The sequence below is a fragment of the Aphelocoma coerulescens genome, unplaced genomic scaffold (assembly GCF_041296385.1).
Source record: "Aphelocoma coerulescens isolate FSJ_1873_10779 unplaced genomic scaffold, UR_Acoe_1.0 HiC_scaffold_182, whole genome shotgun sequence".
Lineage (NCBI taxonomy): Eukaryota > Metazoa > Chordata > Aves > Passeriformes > Corvidae > Aphelocoma > Aphelocoma coerulescens.
Genome location: NW_027183530.1, coordinates 121,410 through 139,015, shown reverse-complemented (window position 1 = coordinate 139,015; position 17,606 = coordinate 121,410). Strand labels below are relative to the sequence as shown.

The 17,606-nt window shown below is 59.2% G+C and overlaps 1 pseudogene; it reads right to left on the bottom strand.

Annotated features, from left to right (window-relative positions):
- Positions 1 to 17,571, bottom strand: LOC138101013 (zinc finger protein 721-like; annotated as a pseudogene).
- Between the last annotated feature and the right edge of the window lie 35 nt (positions 17,572 to 17,606).

Sequence of the window (17,606 nt, the reverse complement as noted above, 5' to 3'; positions counted from 1 at the left end):
TTTCTCTTTGCCCCTCTCTCCCCCAGGCACGCGCAGTCTCTCCTGGGCTGCAGTTTCAGCAGTTTCTCGACTGCTCTCACCAAGCTTTGGTCATCATTTCTGCGACGGTTGTTCCCCGTTTCTTGCCAAGTTACATCCTGTGCCTTAAGCTTGTGGCCAATACTTGCTAACTTTTACCCTGTAGCTTATACCTGCACAGCTACAATGATTTGAACCCTTTCAACGGGCACGGGCACACCAGAGCCAGCCTGGGCCCACGGAGGGAATTTATTCCCAACCAAATCCCAGCAGCACAAGGAGAAGGCAAAGAAATCTCTCCAACACCTTCCCGCCACCCAGCGCGGATCACCCGGAACGGGGGTCACCAGGGCTCTGCCCCACGGGGGGCACTGGGGATCATCCAGCGCCGACCCTCCCACGGGGGATGGAGCTGGAGCAGCGCACGAAGCTCTTCCCGCACTCGGGGCACTCGCGGGGCTGCCCTTACCGATGGCTCTGCTGGTGTCGGGCCAAAGGAGAGATCTCTGAGAAGCTCTTCCCGCACTCGGAGCTCTCCTGGGGCCTCTCCCTGCTGTGGAGGCGCCGGTGCCTGCTGAGGGTGGAGCTGTGCTTGAAGCCCTTCCTGCAGTCGGGGCAGCGGAAGGGCCTCTCATCCGTGGCAATGCGCTCATGTCTGAGGAGGAGGGAGCTGCTCTGGAACCTCTTCCCACACGCCCCACACTCGAAGGGCCGTTCCCCGCTGTGGGTCACCTGGTGTTCCATCGGCTGGCAGCTCCGGCTGAAGCCCTTCCCGCACTCCCCACACTTGTAGCGCCGTTACCTGGTGTGGATGCTCCGGTGTTTAATCAGCTAGCATTTGTAGCTGAAGCCTTTCCCACATTCCAAGCAGTTGTGGGGCCATTCCCCAGTGTGAGTGCTCTGGTGTCCCAGCAGCTTGGAGCTGTTTCTGAAGCCCATCCCACATTCCAAGCACTTGTAGGGCTTTTCCCCAGTGTGGATGCTCTGGTGCTGCATCAGAGTGAAGCTGGTCCTGAAGCTCTTCCCACACTCCCCACACTCGTAGGGTTTTTCCCCAGTGTGGATTCTCTGGTGTATCCTCAGGCGGGCGCTCTGCCTGAAGGACATCCCACACTCCCCACACTTGTAGGGCCGTTCCCCGGTGTGGATCCTCTGGTGTACCCTCAGGCGGGCGCTCCGGATGAAGGACATCCCACACTCCCCACACTCGTAGGGCTTTTCCCCAGTGTGGATCCTCTTGTGTATCCTCAGGCGGGCGCTCTGCCTGAAGGACATCCCACACTCCCCACACTTGTAGGGCCGTTCCCCGGTGTGGATCCTCTGGTGTATCCTCAGGCGGGTGCTCCGGATGAAGGACATCCCACACTCCCCACACTTGTAGGGCCATTCCCCAGTGTGGATCCTCTGGTGTTTAATCAGGCTGGAGCTGACTCTGAAGCCCTTCCCACACTCCCCACATTTGTAGGGCTTTTCCCCAGTGTGGATGCTCTGGTGGCTGACCAGGGAGGAGCTGGAGCTGAAGCTCTTCCCACACTCCCCACACTTGTAGGGCTTTTCCCCAGTGTGGATCCTCTGGTGCTGGCTCAGCTCGGAGTTTTTTCTGAAGCCCTTCCCACACTCCAAGCACTTGTGGGGCCAGTCTTCCGTGTGGATCCTCTGGTGTTTCCTCAGCTTGCAGATCCACCTGAAGCTCTTCCCACACTCCAAGCACTTGTGGGGCTGCTCCCCGCCCTGAGCCTTCTCCCCCACCTCTGAGCTCTGCCTGGATCTCCGGACGCCTTCCTGGCCCAGGGCGGCTCTTTCCTCCTTGGATCTCTCTGGGCTGAGTTTGCAGCCCCTCCTCGTGGGGGAACTCCGGGCCTTTTCCTCCTCCTCCATCCGGCCACGCCTCGGGAATGACAAATCCTGGTCTGGGGGGAAAAACAAGGGCTGAGTGCCTTGGGCTGCGGGTTCCTCCTGCCCAGGTCCATCTCCGGGAGTCTCGGGGACTTTTATGTCCATGAAAAACCCCAAACCACCACGATTCAGCCCAAAAAACCCTCCCACATGTTGCCCCTCTCTGATCTCTCCACTTTGGGTTTCTGGGACTCTCCTTTCCCTGCCCTCATCGGGGTCCCGTGGCTCCTGGGTGTTGGGGTTTTAGTTTAGTCCTAGTTTTTTTCTGTTAAAGGAATTTTTTCCCATAGCATGTTGCTAGGAGATAAATGGCCATACTTGAGAGGAGATAGCCATACTTAAGAAAGACAAAAGGGCCCGTCCAGGCTTTTGTTTTCACCTGGCGGGCAGTTCAGTTCGCTCTCAGCGTCTGGAGAGAGAAGCCGCGGAGAGAGGAGCTGCTGGTTCCCGTTTTCGGCGTCTTTCCTTTCTGCTGGGAACAACACCGGGGATCCCAAAGCTGCTTTCCCTGCCCTGCTGGAGGCTGGGGCTGTGGCCGCCCGCCCCGCTGCTGCTTCGAGCCTTCGCTACGCTGTAGCCGTGCTTGCCCTGCCTGCCTGGAGCCCCGGGGGGTTCCCCTTTTGGATACATCTCGTCTGCCACCCGGGATTTGTGTTTGTGCCTGCCGCTCCAGCCTACCAGTCCAGCCTGCTGTTTCCGAGACTCTGGGACCAGCTGCCCACCGGTTTGTGAAGCTCCTTTGTTCCATCCTTCCCCGGGATCCCAGGGCATCAGAGCAGCCGCGTGCTCCCCGAGCTCGCTCCGGAGCGCCCCCTGCAGCCGCGGGGGAACCATCGCACCTGCCCTGCTCACCGGGAGCCGCCAGCGATCCCTGCCGGCTGCGAGCGGAACTGCACCCGAGGGGAAATAGCCTGACAGCCGAGAAGGCTGGGACTGGGTTTGTGTTTGCTGTTACTGCCATAGTTGTTGTTGTTTTGTTTGACTAGTTATATATATATATATATATATATAGTAAAGAACTGTTATTCCTATTTTCCCACATCTTTGCCTAAAGACCCTTGATTTCAAAATTATAATAACTCAGAGGGAAAGGGGTTACATCTGCCACTCCAAGGGAGGCCTCTGCCTTCCTTAGCAGACACCTGTCTTTCAAACCGAGACACTGGGGTTCCCCCAGCTCTGGGGTCCCACTCAGGGATGATCCGGGGGGTGTTGGGGCTCCCAGGGCTCCCTTCTCCCCTGCTTCTCTGCTCCGGGCTTCCAGCAATCCCAGGGCTCCCCCCTTATCCAGGCTCTCCCCCTCTCCGGGCTGCCGGGGCTCCCCCAGCTCCGGGATCGCCCCTCTCCCCTCACCCCATCCCGGGGCTCCCGGCGTTCCCCTCCACCGCTCTCCCGGGGCACCCCAAGACCGATGTCCCCCTCCCACCCCGGCACCGGCACCGAGCCCCCAAAATATCCCCCAAAGGGCCATTTGCGGCTCAGCTTTGGGGTCCCGAAGGATCCAAACATCGCCCCCGTGCCAAAATGAAACCCTGCCAGGGATCCACAAAGAGATTTGGGGCTCCATTCTGGAAGCTGCGAGCTCCAAACACCCCCAAAGGAAAACGCTGCTTGGGGAGCCCCCGAGGGATTTGGGGTGAGCTTCTGAGGGGAAAAAGGGTGGGAAACGTGAGGGGGAGAAAAGGCGGGAACGTGAGGGGAATAAAAGGGCGGGAAACGTGAGGGGAAAAAGGGCGGGAAACGTGAGGGGAAAAAGGGAGGGAAACGTGAGGGGGAAAAGGGCGGGAAACGTGAGGGGAATAAAAGGGCGGGAAACGTGAGGGGAAAAAGGGCGGGAAACGTGAGGGGGAAAAGGGCGGGAAACGTGAGGGGAATAAAAGGGCGGGAAACGTGAGGGGAAAAAGGGCGGGAAACGTGAGGGGAAAAAGGTGGTCTGCACCCCGAGACACCACAACGCGCTGGGGCTGGTCCTGCACGTAGCCCAACCCCTCCCAAAGCCCCCCAAACACCCCAGCACACTGGGGCTGCTCCTTCAGGTACCCCAAACCCAAAACAGGACCCGTTACAATCAGTGGGGTGCCAAATAATGAGTCTGGGGGGGCTGCCAGAAAGGGATCTATTCAAATCAGTAGAGCTGCCAAATAGTGAATGCCCGAGGGCTGGCAAAAAGGGATCTCTTCCAGTCAACGGGGGCTGCCACCGAGTGACCCCAGTCGGGATGCCAGAAAAGGACCCAATCAAATCACAGAATTCACAGAATTCACAGAATTCACAGAATTCACAGAATTCACAGAATTCACAGAATGTCTGCGTTGGAAGAAACCTTCAAGATCATCGAGTCCAACCCGTGCCCTAGCACCTCAACTAGATCATGGCACCAAGTGCCATATCCAGCCTTTTTTTAAACACATCCAGGGATGCTGATTCCACCACCTCCCCAGGCAGTCCATTCCAGCACTTTTATCACCCTTTCTGTAAAAAACCTTTTCCTAATATCCAACCTATATTTCCCTAGACGCAGCTTGAGACTGTGCCCTCTCGTTCTGTCAGCTGCTGCCTGGTGAAAAAGCTCAAGCCCCACCTGACTACAGCCTCCTTTCAGGGAGTTGGAGAGAGCGATAAGGTCACCTCTGACTCTCCTTTTCTCCAGGCTAAACAGCCCCAGCTCCCTCAGGCGTTCCTCACAGGGCTTGTGTTCCAAGCCCTTCACCAGCCTCGTTGCCGCTCTCTGAACGCCTCCAAGCACCTCAATGTCCTTCCTCAACTGAGGGGCCCAGAACTGGACACAGCACTCGATGTGCGGCCTCACCAGCGCCCAGTACAGGGGAAGAATGCCCTCCCTGCTTCTGCTGGCCACACTGCTCCTGATACAGGCCAGGATGCCATTGGCCTTCTTGGCCACCAAGGCACACTGCTGGCTCATGTTCAGCCGGCTATCGACCAGCACCCCCAGGTCCCTTTCCGCCTGGGCGCTGTCCAGCCACACCGTCCCCAGCCTGTAACGCTGCAGGGGATTCTTGTGGCCAAAATGCAGTACCCGGCACTTGGGCTTATTCAACTTCGTCTTGTTGGACTCTGCCCATTTAGCCAACCGTTCCAAGTCTCTCTGCAGAGCCCTCCTTCCTCCCAACAGATTGACACGTGCTCCCAGCTTAGTGTCCTCTGCAAACTTACTAATGAAGGACTCCATTCCCTCATCCGTGTCGTCAATAAAAATACTGAACAGAACTGGCCCCAGCACAGACCCCTGAGGGACACCACTGGTCACTGGTCACCAGCTGGATGCAGCTCCGTTCACCAGCACTCTCTGGGCCCGCCCATCCAGCCGGTTCTTGACCCAGCAGAGTGCTCCTGGCCAAGCCACGTGCTGTCGGCTTTTCCAGGAGTATGCTGTGGGAGACAGTGCCAAAGGCCTGGCTGAAGCCCAAATAGACAACATCCACAGCCCTTCCTGCGTCTACCAGGCAGCTCACCTGGTCATAAAAGGAGATCAGGTTGGTCAAACACGACCTACCCCTCCTAAACCCACGCGGGCCGGCTCTGACACCCTGGCCGTCCTGGAAATTCTGTGTGATGACACTCAGTACAAGCTGATCCATGACCTTACCGGCTACTGAGGCCAGGCTGACCGGCCTATAGGTACCAGGTTCCTCCTTCCCACCCTTTCTGTACATGGGCACCACACTGGCCAGCTTCCAGTCAGCTGGAACCTCCCCAGTGAGCCAGGACTGGTGGGAAATGATGCAGAGTGGCTTTGCAAGCTCATCTGCCAGCTCCCTCATCACCCTGGCATGGATCTCATCCGGTCCCATAGATTTATGGAGATCCAAGCATCCCAGCAGTTCTCTGCCTGCCTCCTCCTGGATAACACGAGGCAAAGAGGGCATTAAGCACTTCTGCCTTCTCTTCATCTGCAGATACGAAGTTCCCTCCCTCATCCAATAAAGAACAAAGCTTGCTCTTACCATTCCTTTTAGCATTAATATATTTCTCAAAACATTTCTTATTATCCTTTACAGAAGTCGCCATCTTAAGTTCAAGCTGAGCTTTGGCCTCCCAAATTCTTTTCCTACATGCTCTAGCAGCCCTCTTAAATACCTCCTGAGAGACCTGACCCTCCTTCCAAAGATGATCCATCATTTTTTAATTCCCAAGTTCCTCCAAAACCTGATTGCCCATCCAGGCTGCATGTTAAATCAAAGAGGGCTGACAAATAGTGACCCACCCAAAAAAAGACCAGCCACAAAGGGACCAATTCCAATCTATGGGCGCTGCCACATTGGGAGACAACAAAAAAACATCGCCCCCCCCAAACCCCCAGAACCCCTCCTCCAACCCCTAAAATCGCCACAAACCCCCACACCCCCTTTAAGTCACCACCAAAAGGAACCCAGTTACACCTAAACACCCCTCCCAAAACCCCTCAATCCCCACAGAAACCCCCCCATCACCTCCCAAGCCTCCCCCGAGCCCCCTCCCCTCAACCCCCCGACCCGGGGGCCCGCCCAGCTCACCTCCGAGGGCTCCGGCCGCGCCCTCACGACGCTGCTGCTGAGCCAGAAGCCCCCCGAGAGCGGGGCCGCAGCCCCAGAGCCGCCCCGGACCTGCCCTACCCCGAGGAGCTGCTGCTCACCCGCCCCTTCCTGCCCGAGGCTGAAAAGGACGGCGACCCCAAGGCTTGGGGCAACCCCCGAGGCATTTGGGGCCAGCTCCCCCTCCCCGCTCACCTGCGGGATGCTCCCGGCGCCGCGGCGGACACAGCGCCCGCCGACCCCGCGCTGCCCCCGCTGCTTTTCCTCTTCCTGCTCCTCCTCTTCCTCGCTCGCTCCTCTTCCTCCCGCTCCTCCTCCCCCGCCTCCGCCTCCATCCCGCCTCCTCCCGCTCCTCCTCCTTCCTAATCCCGCCTGCTTCTCCTCTTCTCTCCGCCCTTCTCCCGCTCCTCCTCCTTCCTAATCCCGCCTGCTTCTCCTCTTCTCTCCGCCCTTCTCCCGCTCCTTCCTCTCAGGGGGGTCCCGCCGCCTTTTGCGCTTCGCTGGCTGCCCTGGTGGGCTTCAGCTGCCTCCCAAGGGCCCCCCAGAGCGGGGTGACACGGGGGGAACACACGGGGGTCCCCATTCCCGATCACTCCGAGGCATCTGCACCCTCCAATCGCGGCCCCCCCAATCGTGGCTCCCCCCAAGTCCTTCCCCACTGCCCAACAATGAACGGCACCGGGCCGAACTGGGAAGCTTTATTGGGAACAGATCATAACCACAACAGGTCATAAAAATTCCTCCCCACCCCCATCCCCCCCCAGCTGCCACAGCCTTCCCCCCTTTGCACTTTCTCTTTGCCCCTCTCTCCCCCAGGCACGCGCAGTCTCTCCTGGGCTGCAGTTTCAGCAGTTTCTCGACTGCTCTCAGCAAGCTTTGGTCATCATTTCTGCGACGGTTGTTCCCCGTTTCTTGCCAAGTTACATCCTGTGCCTTAAGCTTGTGGCCAATACTTGCTAACTTTTACCCGGTATCTTATACCTGCACAGCTACAATGATTTGAACCCTTTCAACGGGCACGGGCACACCAGAGCCAGCCTGGGCACACGGAGGGAATTTATTCCCAACCAAATCCCAGCAGCACAAGGAGAAGGCAAAGAAATCTCTCCAACACCTTCCCCCCACCCAGCGCGGATCACCCGGAACGGGGGTCACCAGGGCTCTGCCCCACGGGGGGCACTGGGGATCATCCAGCGCCGACCCTCCCACGGGGGATGGAGCTGGAGCAGCGCACGAAGCTCTTCCCGCACTCGGGGCACTCGCGGGGCTGCCCTTACCGATGGCTCTGCTGGTGTCGGGCCAAAGGAGAGATCTCTGAGAAGCTCTTCCCGCACTCGGGGCTCTCCTGGGGCCTCTCCCTGCTGTGGAGGCGCCGGTGCCTGCTGAGGGTGGAGCTGTGCTTGAAGCCCTTCCTGCAGTCGGGGCAGCGGAAGGGCCTCTCATCCGTGGCAATGCGCTCATGTCTGAGGAGGAGGGAGCTGCTCTGGAACCTCTTCCCACACGCCCCACACTCGAAGGGCCGTTCCCCGCTGTGGGTCACCTGGTGTTCCATCAGCTGGCAGCTCCGGCTGAAGCCCTTCCCGCACTCCCCACACTTGTAGCGCCGTTACCTGGTGTGGATGCTCCGGTGTTTAATCAGCTGGCATTTGTAGCTGAAGCCTTTCCCACATTCCAAGCAGTTGTGGGGCCATTCCCCAGTGTGAGTGCTCTGGTGTCCCAGCAGCTTGGAGCTGTTTCTGAAGCCCATCCCACATTCCAAGCACTTGTAGGGCTTTTCCCCAGTGTGGATGCTCTGGTGCTGCATCAGAGTGAAGCTGGTCCTGAAGCTCTTCCCACACTCCCCACACTCGTAGGGTTTTTCCCCAGTGTGGATCCTCTGGTGTACCCTCAGGCGGGCGCTCTGCCTGAAGGACATCCCACACTCCCCACACTTGTAGGGCCGTTCCCCAGTGTGGATCCTCTGGTGTACCCTCAGGCTGGTGCTCCGGATGAAGGACATCCCACACTCCCCACACTCGTAGGGTTTTTCCCCAGTGTGGATCCTCTGGTGTACCCTCAGGCGGGCGCTCCGGATGAAGGACATCCCACACTCCCCACACTCGTAGGGTTTTTCCCCAGTGTGGATCCTCTGGTGTATCCTCAGGCGGGCGCTCAGCCTGAAGGACATCCCACACTCCCCACACTTGTAGGGCCGTTCCCCGGTGTGGATCCTCTGGTGTATCCTCAGGCGGGTGCTCCGGATGAAGGACATCCCACACTCCCCACACTCGTAGGGCCTCTCTCCGGTGTGGATCCTCTGGTGTTCAGTCAGGCTGAAGCTGTAGGTGAAGCTCTTCCCACACTCCCCACACTCGTAGGGCTTTTCCCCAGTGTGGATCCTCTGGTGGCTGACCAGCTGGGAGCTGGAGCTGAAGCCCTTCCCACACTCCCCACACTTGTAGGGCTTTTCCCCAGTGTGGATCCTCTGGTGCTGGCTCAGCTCGGAGTTCTTTCCGAACCTCTTCCCACACTCCAAGCACTTGTGGGGCCAGTCTTCGGTGTGGATCCTCTGGTGTTTCCTCAGCTTGCAGATCCACCTGAAGCTCTTCCCACACTCCAAGCACTTGTGGGGCTGCTCCCCGCCCTGAGCCTTCTCCCCCACCTCTGAGCTCTGCCTGGATCTCCGGACGCCTTCCTGGCCCAGGGCGGCTCTTTCCTCCTTGGATCTCTCTGGGCTGCGTTTGCAGCCCCTCCTCGTGGGGGAACTCCGGGCCTTTTCCTCCTCCTCCATCCGGCCACGCCTCGGGAATGACAAATCCTGGTTTGGGGGGAAAAACAAGGGCTGAGTGCCTTGGGCTGCGGGTTCCTCCTGCCCAGGTCCATCTCCGGGAGTCTCCGGGGCTTTTATGTCCATGAAAAACCCCAAACCACCACGATTCAGCCCAAAAAACCCTCCCACCAGTTGCCCCTCTCTGATCTCTCCACTTTGGGTTTCTGGGACTCTCCTTTCCCTGCCCTCATCGGGGTCCCGTGGCTCCTGGGGTTCCCCCAGCTCTGGGGTCCCACTCTGGGATGATCCGGGGGGTTTTGGGGCTCCCAGGGCTCCCTTCTCCCCTGCTTCTCTGCTCCGGGCTTCCAGCAATCCCAGGGGTCCCCCCTTATCCAGGCTCTCCCCCTCTCCGGGCTGCCGGGGCTCCCCCAGCTCCGGGATCACCCCTCTCCCCTCACCCCATCCCGGGGCTCCCGGCGTTCCCCTCCACCGCTCTCCCGGGGCACCCCAAGACCGATGTCCCCCTCCCACCCCGGCACCGGCACCGAGCCCCCAAAATATCCCCCAAAGGGCCATTTGCGGCTCAGCTTTGGGGTCCCGAAGGATCCAAACATCGCCCCCGTGCCAAAATGAAACCCTGCCAGGGACCCACAAAGAGATTTGGGGCTCCATTCTGGAAGCTGCGAGCTCCAAACACCCCCCAAAGGAAAACGCTGCTTGGGGACCCCCCGAGGGATTTGGGGTGAGCTTCTGAGGGAAAAAAGGGTGGGAAACGTGAGGGGGAGAAAAGGCGGGAACGTGAGGGGAAAAAGGGAGGGAAACGTGAGGGGAAAAAGAGAGGGAAACGTGAGGGGAAAAAGGGCAGGAAACGTGAGGGGAAAAAGGGCGGGAAACGTGAGGGGAAAAAGGGAGGGAAACGTGAGGGGAAAAAGGGAGGGAAACGTGAGGGGAAAAAGGGCGGGAAACGTGAGGGGAAAAAGGTGGTCTGCACCCCGAGACACCACAACGCGCTGGGGCTGGTCCTGCACGTACCCCAACCCCTCCCAAAGCCCCCCAAACACCCCAGCACACTGGGGCTGCTCCTTCAGGTACCCCAAACCCAAAAAAGGACCCGTTACAATCAGTGGGGTGCCAAATAATGAGGCGGGGGGGCTGCCAGAAAGGGATCTATTCAAGTCAGTAGAGCTGCCAAATAGTGAATGCCCGAGGGCTGGCAAAAAGGGATCTCTTCCAGTCAACGGGGGCTGCCACCGAGTGACCCCAGTCGGGATGCCAGAAAAGGACCCAATCAAATCACAGAATTCACAGAATTCACAGAATTCACAGAATTCACAGAATGTCTGCGTTGGAAGAAACCTTCAAGATCATCGAGTCCAACCCGTGCCCTAGCACCTCAACTAGATCATGGCACCAAGTGCCATATCCAGCCTTTTTTTAAACACATCCAGGGATGCTGATTCCACCACCTCCCCAGGCAGTCCATTCCAGCACTTTTATCACCCTTTCTGTAAAAAACCTTTTCCTAATATCCAACCTATATTTCCCTAGACGCAGCTTGAGACTGTGCCCTCTCGTTCTGTCAGCTGCTGCCTGGTGAAAAAGCTCAAGCCCCACCTGACTACAGCCTCCTTTCAGGGAGTTGGAGAGAGCGATAAGGTCACCTCTGACTCTCCTTTTCTCCAGGCTAAACAGCCCCAGCTCCCTCAGGCGTTCCTCACAGGGCTTGTGTTCCAAGCCCTTCACCAGCCTCGTTGCCGCTCTCTGAACGCCTCCAAGCACCTCAATGTCCTTCCTCAACTGAGGGGCCCAGAACTGGACACAGCACTCGATGTGCGGCCTCACCAGCGCCCAGTACAGGGGAAGAATGCCCTCCCTGCTTCTGCTGGCCACACTGCTCCTGATACAGGCCAGGATGCCATTGGCCTTCTTGGCCACCAAGGCACACTGCTGGCTCATGTTCAGCCGGCTATCGACCAGCACCCCCAGGTCCCTTTCCGCCTGGGCACTGTCCAGCCACACCGTCCCCAGCCTGTAACGCTGCAGGGGATTCTTGTGGCCAAAATGCAGTACCCGGCACTTGGGCTTATTCAACTTCGTCTTGTTGGACTCTGCCCATCTAGCCAACCGTTCCAAGTCTCTCTGCAGAGCCCTCCTTCCTCCCAACAGATTGACACGTGCTCCCAGCTTAGTGTCCTCTGCAAACTTACTAATGAAGGACTCCATTCCCTCATCCGTGTCGTCAATAAAAATACTGAACAGAACTGGCCCCAGCACAGACCCCTGAGGGACACCACTGGTCACTGGTCACCAGCTGGATGCAGCTCCGTTCACCAGCACTCTCTGGGCCCGCCCATCCAGCCGGTTCTTGACCCAGCAGAGTGCTCCTGGCCAAGCCACGTGCTGTCGGCTTTTCCAGGAGTATGCTGTGGGAGACAGTGCCAAAGGCCTGGCTGAAGCCCAAATAGACAACATCCACAGCCCTTCCTGCGTCTACCAGGCAGCTCACCTGGTCATAAAAGGAGATCAGGTTGGTCAAACACGACCTACCCCTCCTAAACCCACGCGGGCTGGCTCTGACACCCTGGCCGTCCTGGAAATTCTGTGTGATGACACTCAGTACAAGCTGATCCATGACCTTACCGGCTACTGAGGCCAGGCTGACCGGCCTATAGTTACCAGGTTCCTCCTTCCCACCCTTTCTGTACATGGGCACCACACTGGCCAGCTTCCAGTCAGCTGGAACCTCCCCAGTGAGCCAGGACTGGTGGGAAGTGATGCAGAGTGGCTTTGCAAGCTCATCTGCCAGCTCCCTCATCACCCTGGCATGGATCTCATCCGGTCCCATAGATTTATGGAGATCCAAGCATCCCAGCAGTTCTCTGCCTGCCTCCTCCTGGATAACACGAGGCAAAGAGGGCATTAAGCACTTCTGCCTTCTCTTCATCTGCAGATACAAAGTTCCCTCCCTCATCCAATAAAGAACAAAGCTTGCTCTTACCATTCCTTTTAGCATTAATATATTTCTCAAAACATTTCTTATTATCCTTTACAGAAGTCGCCATCTTAAGTTCAAGCTGAGCTTTGGCCTCCCAAATTCTTTTCCTACATGCTCTAGCAGCCCTCTTAAATACCTCCTGAGAGACCTGACCCTCCTTCCAAAGATGATCCATCATTTTTTAATTCCCAAGTTCCTCCAAAACCTGATTGCCCATCCAGGCTGCATGTTAAATCAAAGAGGGCTGACAAATAGTGACCCACCCAAAAAAAGACCAGCCACAAAGGGACCAATTCCAATCTATGGGCGCTGCCACATTGGGAGACAACAAAAAAACATCGCCCCCCCCAAACCCCCAGAACCCCTCCTCCAACCCCTAAAATCGCCACAAACCCCCACACCCCCTTTAAGTCACCACCAAAAGGAACCCAGTTACACCTAAACACCCCTCCCAAAACCCCTCAATCCCCACAGAAACCCCCCCATCACCTCCCAAGCCTCCCCCGAGCCCCCTCCCCTCAACCCCCCGACCCGGGGGCCCGCCCAGCTCACCTCCGAGGGCTCCGGCCGCGCCCTCACGACGCTGCTGCTGAGCCAGAAGCCCCCCGAGAGCGGGGCCGCACCCCCAGAGCCGCCCCGGACCTGCCCTACCCCGAGGAGCTGCTGCTCACCCGCCCCTTCCTGCCCGAGGCTGAAAAGGACGGCGACCCCAAGGCTTGGGGCAACCCCCGAGGCATTTGGGGCCAGCTCCCCCTCCCCGCTCACCTGCGGGATGCTCCCGGCGCCGCGGCGGACACAGCGCCCGCCGACCCCGCGCTGCCCCCGCTGCTTTTCCTCTTCCTGCTCCTCCTCTTCCTCGCTCGCTCCTCTTCCTCCCGCTCCTCCTCCCCCGCCTCCGCCTCCATCCCGCCTCCTCCCGCTCCTCCTCCTTCCTAATCCCGCCTGCTTCTCCTCTTCTCTCCGCCCTTCTCCCGCTCCTCCTCCTTCCTAATCCCGCCTGCTTCTCCTCTTCTCTCCGCCCTTCTCCCGCTCCTTCCTCTCAGGGGGGTCCCGCCGCCTTTTGCGCTTCGCTGGCTGCCCTGGTGGGCTTCAGCTGCCTCCCAAGGGCCCCCCAGAGCGGGGTGACACGGGGGGAACACACGGGGGTCCCCATTCCCGATCACTCCGAGGCATCTGCACCCTCCAATCGCGGCCCCCCCAATCGTGGCTCCCCCCAAGTCCTTCCCCACTGCCCAACAATGAACGGCACCGGCCCGAACTGGGAAGCTTTATTGGGAACAGATCATAACCACAACAGGTCATAAAAATTCCTCCCCACCCCCATCCCCCCCCAGCTGCCACAGCCTTCCCCCCTTTGCACTTTCTCTTTGCCCCTCTCTCCCCCAGGCACGCGCAGTCTCTCCTGGGCTGCAGTTTCAGCAGTTTCTCGACTGCTCTCAGCAAGCTTTGGTCATCATTTCTGCGACGGTTGTTCCCCGTTTCTTGCCAAGTTACATCCTGTGCCTTAAGCTTGTGGCCAATACTTGCTAACTTTTACCCGGTATCTTATACCTGCACAGCTACAATGATTTGAACCCTTTCAACGGGCACGGGCACACCAGAGCCAGCCTGGGCACACGGAGGGAATTTATTCCCAACCAAATCCCAGCAGCACAAGGAGAAGGCAAAGAAATCTCTCCAACACCTTCCCCCCACCCAGCGCGGATCACCCGGAACGGGGGTCACCAGGGCTCTGCCCCACGGGGGGCACTGGGGATCATCCAGCGCCGACCCTCCCACGGGGGATGGAGCTGGAGCAGCGCACGAAGCTCTTCCCGCACTCGGGGCACTCGCGGGGCTGCCCTTACCGATGGCTCTGCTGGTGTCGGGCCAAAGGAGAGATCTCTGAGAAGCTCTTCCCGCACTCGGGGCTCTCCTGGGGCCTCTCCCTGCTGTGGAGGCGCCGGTGCCTGCTGAGGGTGGAGCTGTGCTTGAAGCCCTTCCTGCAGTCGGGGCAGCGGAAGGGCCTCTCATCCGTGGCAATGCGCTCATGTCTGAGGAGGAGGGAGCTGCTCTGGAACCTCTTCCCACACGCCCCACACTCGAAGGGCCGTTCCCCGCTGTGGGTCACCTGGTGTTCCATCAGCTGGCAGCTCCGGCTGAAGCCCTTCCCGCACTCCCCACACTTGTAGCGCCGTTACCTGGTGTGGATGCTCCGGTGTTTAATCAGCTGGCATTTGTAGCTGAAGCCTTTCCCACATTCCAAGCAGTTGTGGGGCCATTCCCCAGTGTGAGTGCTCTGGTGTCCCAGCAGCTTGGAGCTGTTTCTGAAGCCCATCCCACATTCCAAGCACTTGTAGGGCTTTTCCCCAGTGTGGATGCTCTGGTGCTGCATCAGAGTGAAGCTGGTCCTGAAGCTCTTCCCACACTCCCCACACTCGTAGGGTTTTTCCCCAGTGTGGATCCTCTGGTGTACCCTCAGGCGGGCGCTCTGCCTGAAGGACATCCCACACTCCCCACACTTGTAGGGCCGTTCCCCAGTGTGGATCCTCTGGTGTACCCTCAGGCTGGTGCTCCGGATGAAGGACATCCCACACTCCCCACACTCGTAGGGTTTTTCCCCAGTGTGGATCCTCTGGTGTACCCTCAGGCGGGCGCTCCGGATGAAGGACATCCCACACTCCCCACACTCGTAGGGTTTTTCCCCAGTGTGGATCCTCTGGTGTATCCTCAGGCGGGCGCTCAGCCTGAAGGACATCCCACACTCCCCACACTTGTAGGGCCGTTCCCCGGTGTGGATCCTCTGGTGTATCCTCAGGCGGGTGCTCCGGATGAAGGACATCCCACACTCCCCACACTCGTAGGGCCTCTCTCCGGTGTGGATCCTCTGGTGTTCAGTCAGGCTGAAGCTGTAGGTGAAGCTCTTCCCACACTCCCCACACTCGTAGGGCTTTTCCCCAGTGTGGATCCTCTGGTGGCTGACCAGCTGGGAGCTGGAGCTGAAGCCCTTCCCACACTCCCCACACTTGTAGGGCTTTTCCCCAGTGTGGATCCTCTGGTGCTGGCTCAGCTCGGAGTTCTTTCCGAACCTCTTCCCACACTCCAAGCACTTGTGGGGCCAGTCTTCGGTGTGGATCCTCTGGTGTTTCCTCAGCTTGCAGATCCACCTGAAGCTCTTCCCACACTCCAAGCACTTGTGGGGCTGCTCCCCGCCCTGAGCCTTCTCCCCCACCTCTGAGCTCTGCCTGGATCTCCGGACGCCTTCCTGGCCCAGGGCGGCTCTTTCCTCCTTGGATCTCTCTGGGCTGCGTTTGCAGCCCCTCCTCGTGGGGGAACTCCGGGCCTTTTCCTCCTCCTCCATCCGGCCACGCCTCGGGAATGACAAATCCTGGTTTGGGGGGAAAAACAAGGGCTGAGTGCCTTGGGCTGCGGGTTCCTCCTGCCCAGGTCCATCTCCGGGAGTCTCCGGGGCTTTTATGTCCATGAAAAACCCCAAACCACCACGATTCAGCCCAAAAAACCCTCCCACCAGTTGCCCCTCTCTGATCTCTCCACTTTGGGTTTCTGGGACTCTCCTTTCCCTGCCCTCATCGGGGTCCCGTGGCTCCTGGGGTTCCCCCAGCTCTGGGGTCCCACTCTGGGATGATCCGGGGGGTTTTGGGGCTCCCAGGGCTCCCTTCTCCCCTGCTTCTCTGCTCCGGGCTTCCAGCAATCCCAGGGGTCCCCCCTTATCCAGGCTCTCCCCCTCTCCGGGCTGCCGGGGCTCCCCCAGCTCCGGGATCACCCCTCTCCCCTCACCCCATCCCGGGGCTCCCGGCGTTCCCCTCCACCGCTCTCCCGGGGCACCCCAAGACCGATGTCCCCCTCCCACCCCGGCACCGGCACCGAGCCCCCAAAATATCCCCCAAAGGGCCATTTGCGGCTCAGCTTTGGGGTCCCGAAGGATCCAAACATCGCCCCCGTGCCAAAATGAAACCCTGCCAGGGACCCACAAAGAGATTTGGGGCTCCATTCTGGAAGCTGCGAGCTCCAAACACCCCCCAAAGGAAAATGCTGCTTGGGGACCCCCCGAGGGATTTGGGGTGAGCTTCTGAGGGAAAAAAGGGTGGGAAACGTGAGGTGGAGAAAAGGCGGGAACGTGAGGGGAATAAAAGGGCGGGAAACGTGAGGGGAAAAAGGGAGGGAAACGTGAGGGGAAAAAGGGCGGGAAACGTGAGGGGAAAAAGGGCGGGAAACGTGAGGGGAAAAAAGGCGGGAAACGTGAGGGGAAAAAGGGCGGGAAACGTGAGGGGAAAAAAACTGCAGGAAACGTGAGGGGAAAAAGGGCGGGAAACGTGAGGGGAAAAAAACTGCAGGAAACGTGAGGGGGAAAGGGCGAGAAACGTGAGGGGAAAAGGGCGGGAAACGTGAGGGGAAAAAGGGCGGGAAACGTGAGGGGAAAAAGGGCGGGAAACGTGAGGGGAAAAAGGTGGTCTGCACCCCGAGACACCACAACGCGCTGGGGCTGGTCCTGCACGTACCCCAAACCCCCCCAAAGCCCCCCAAACACCCCAGCACACTGGGGCTGCTCCTTCAGGTACCCCAAACCCAAAAAAGGACCCGTTACAATCAGTGGGGTGCCAAATAATGAGTCTGGGGGGGCTGCCAGAAAGGGATCTAAATTAGTCAATGGGGGCTGCCAAATTGTGATTCCAGAGGGGGATGCCACAAAGAGAGCTATTAAAGGCAAGGAGGATGCCAAATAATAACCCCAAACACGATGCCAAAATTGGACCCTAACAAGTCTAACAGGGCTGACAAATAGTGACCCCAAAAAAAGACCTGCCACAAAGGGACCAATTCCAATCTATGGGCGCTGCCACATTGGGAGACAACAAAAAAAACACCCCCCCAAAAAACCGCCAGAACCCCTCCTCCAACCCCTAAAATCGCCACAAACCCCCGCACCCCCTTTAAGTCACCACCAAAAGGAACCCAGTTACACCTAAACACCCCTCCCAAAACCCCCCAATCCCCACAGAAACCCCCCCATCACCTCCCAAGCCTCCCCCGAGCCCCCTCCCCTCAACCCCCCGACCCGGGGGCCCGCCCAGCTCACCTCCGAGGGCTCCGGCCGCGCCCTCACGACGCTGCTGCTGAGCCAGAAGCCCCCCGAGAGCGGGGCCGCAGCCCCAGAGCCGCCCCGGACCTGCCCTACCCCGAGGAGCTGCTGCTCACCCGCCCCTTCCTGCCCGAGGCTGAAAAGGACGGCGACCCCAAGGCTTGGGGCAACCCCCGAGGCATTTGGGGCCAGCTCCCCCTCCCCGCTCACCTGCGGGATGCTCCCGGCGCCGCGGCGGACACAGCGCCCGCCGACCCCGCGCTGCCCCCGCTGCTTTTCCTCTTCCTGCTCCTCCTCTTCCTCGCTCGCTCCTCTTCCTCCCGCTCCTCCTCCCCC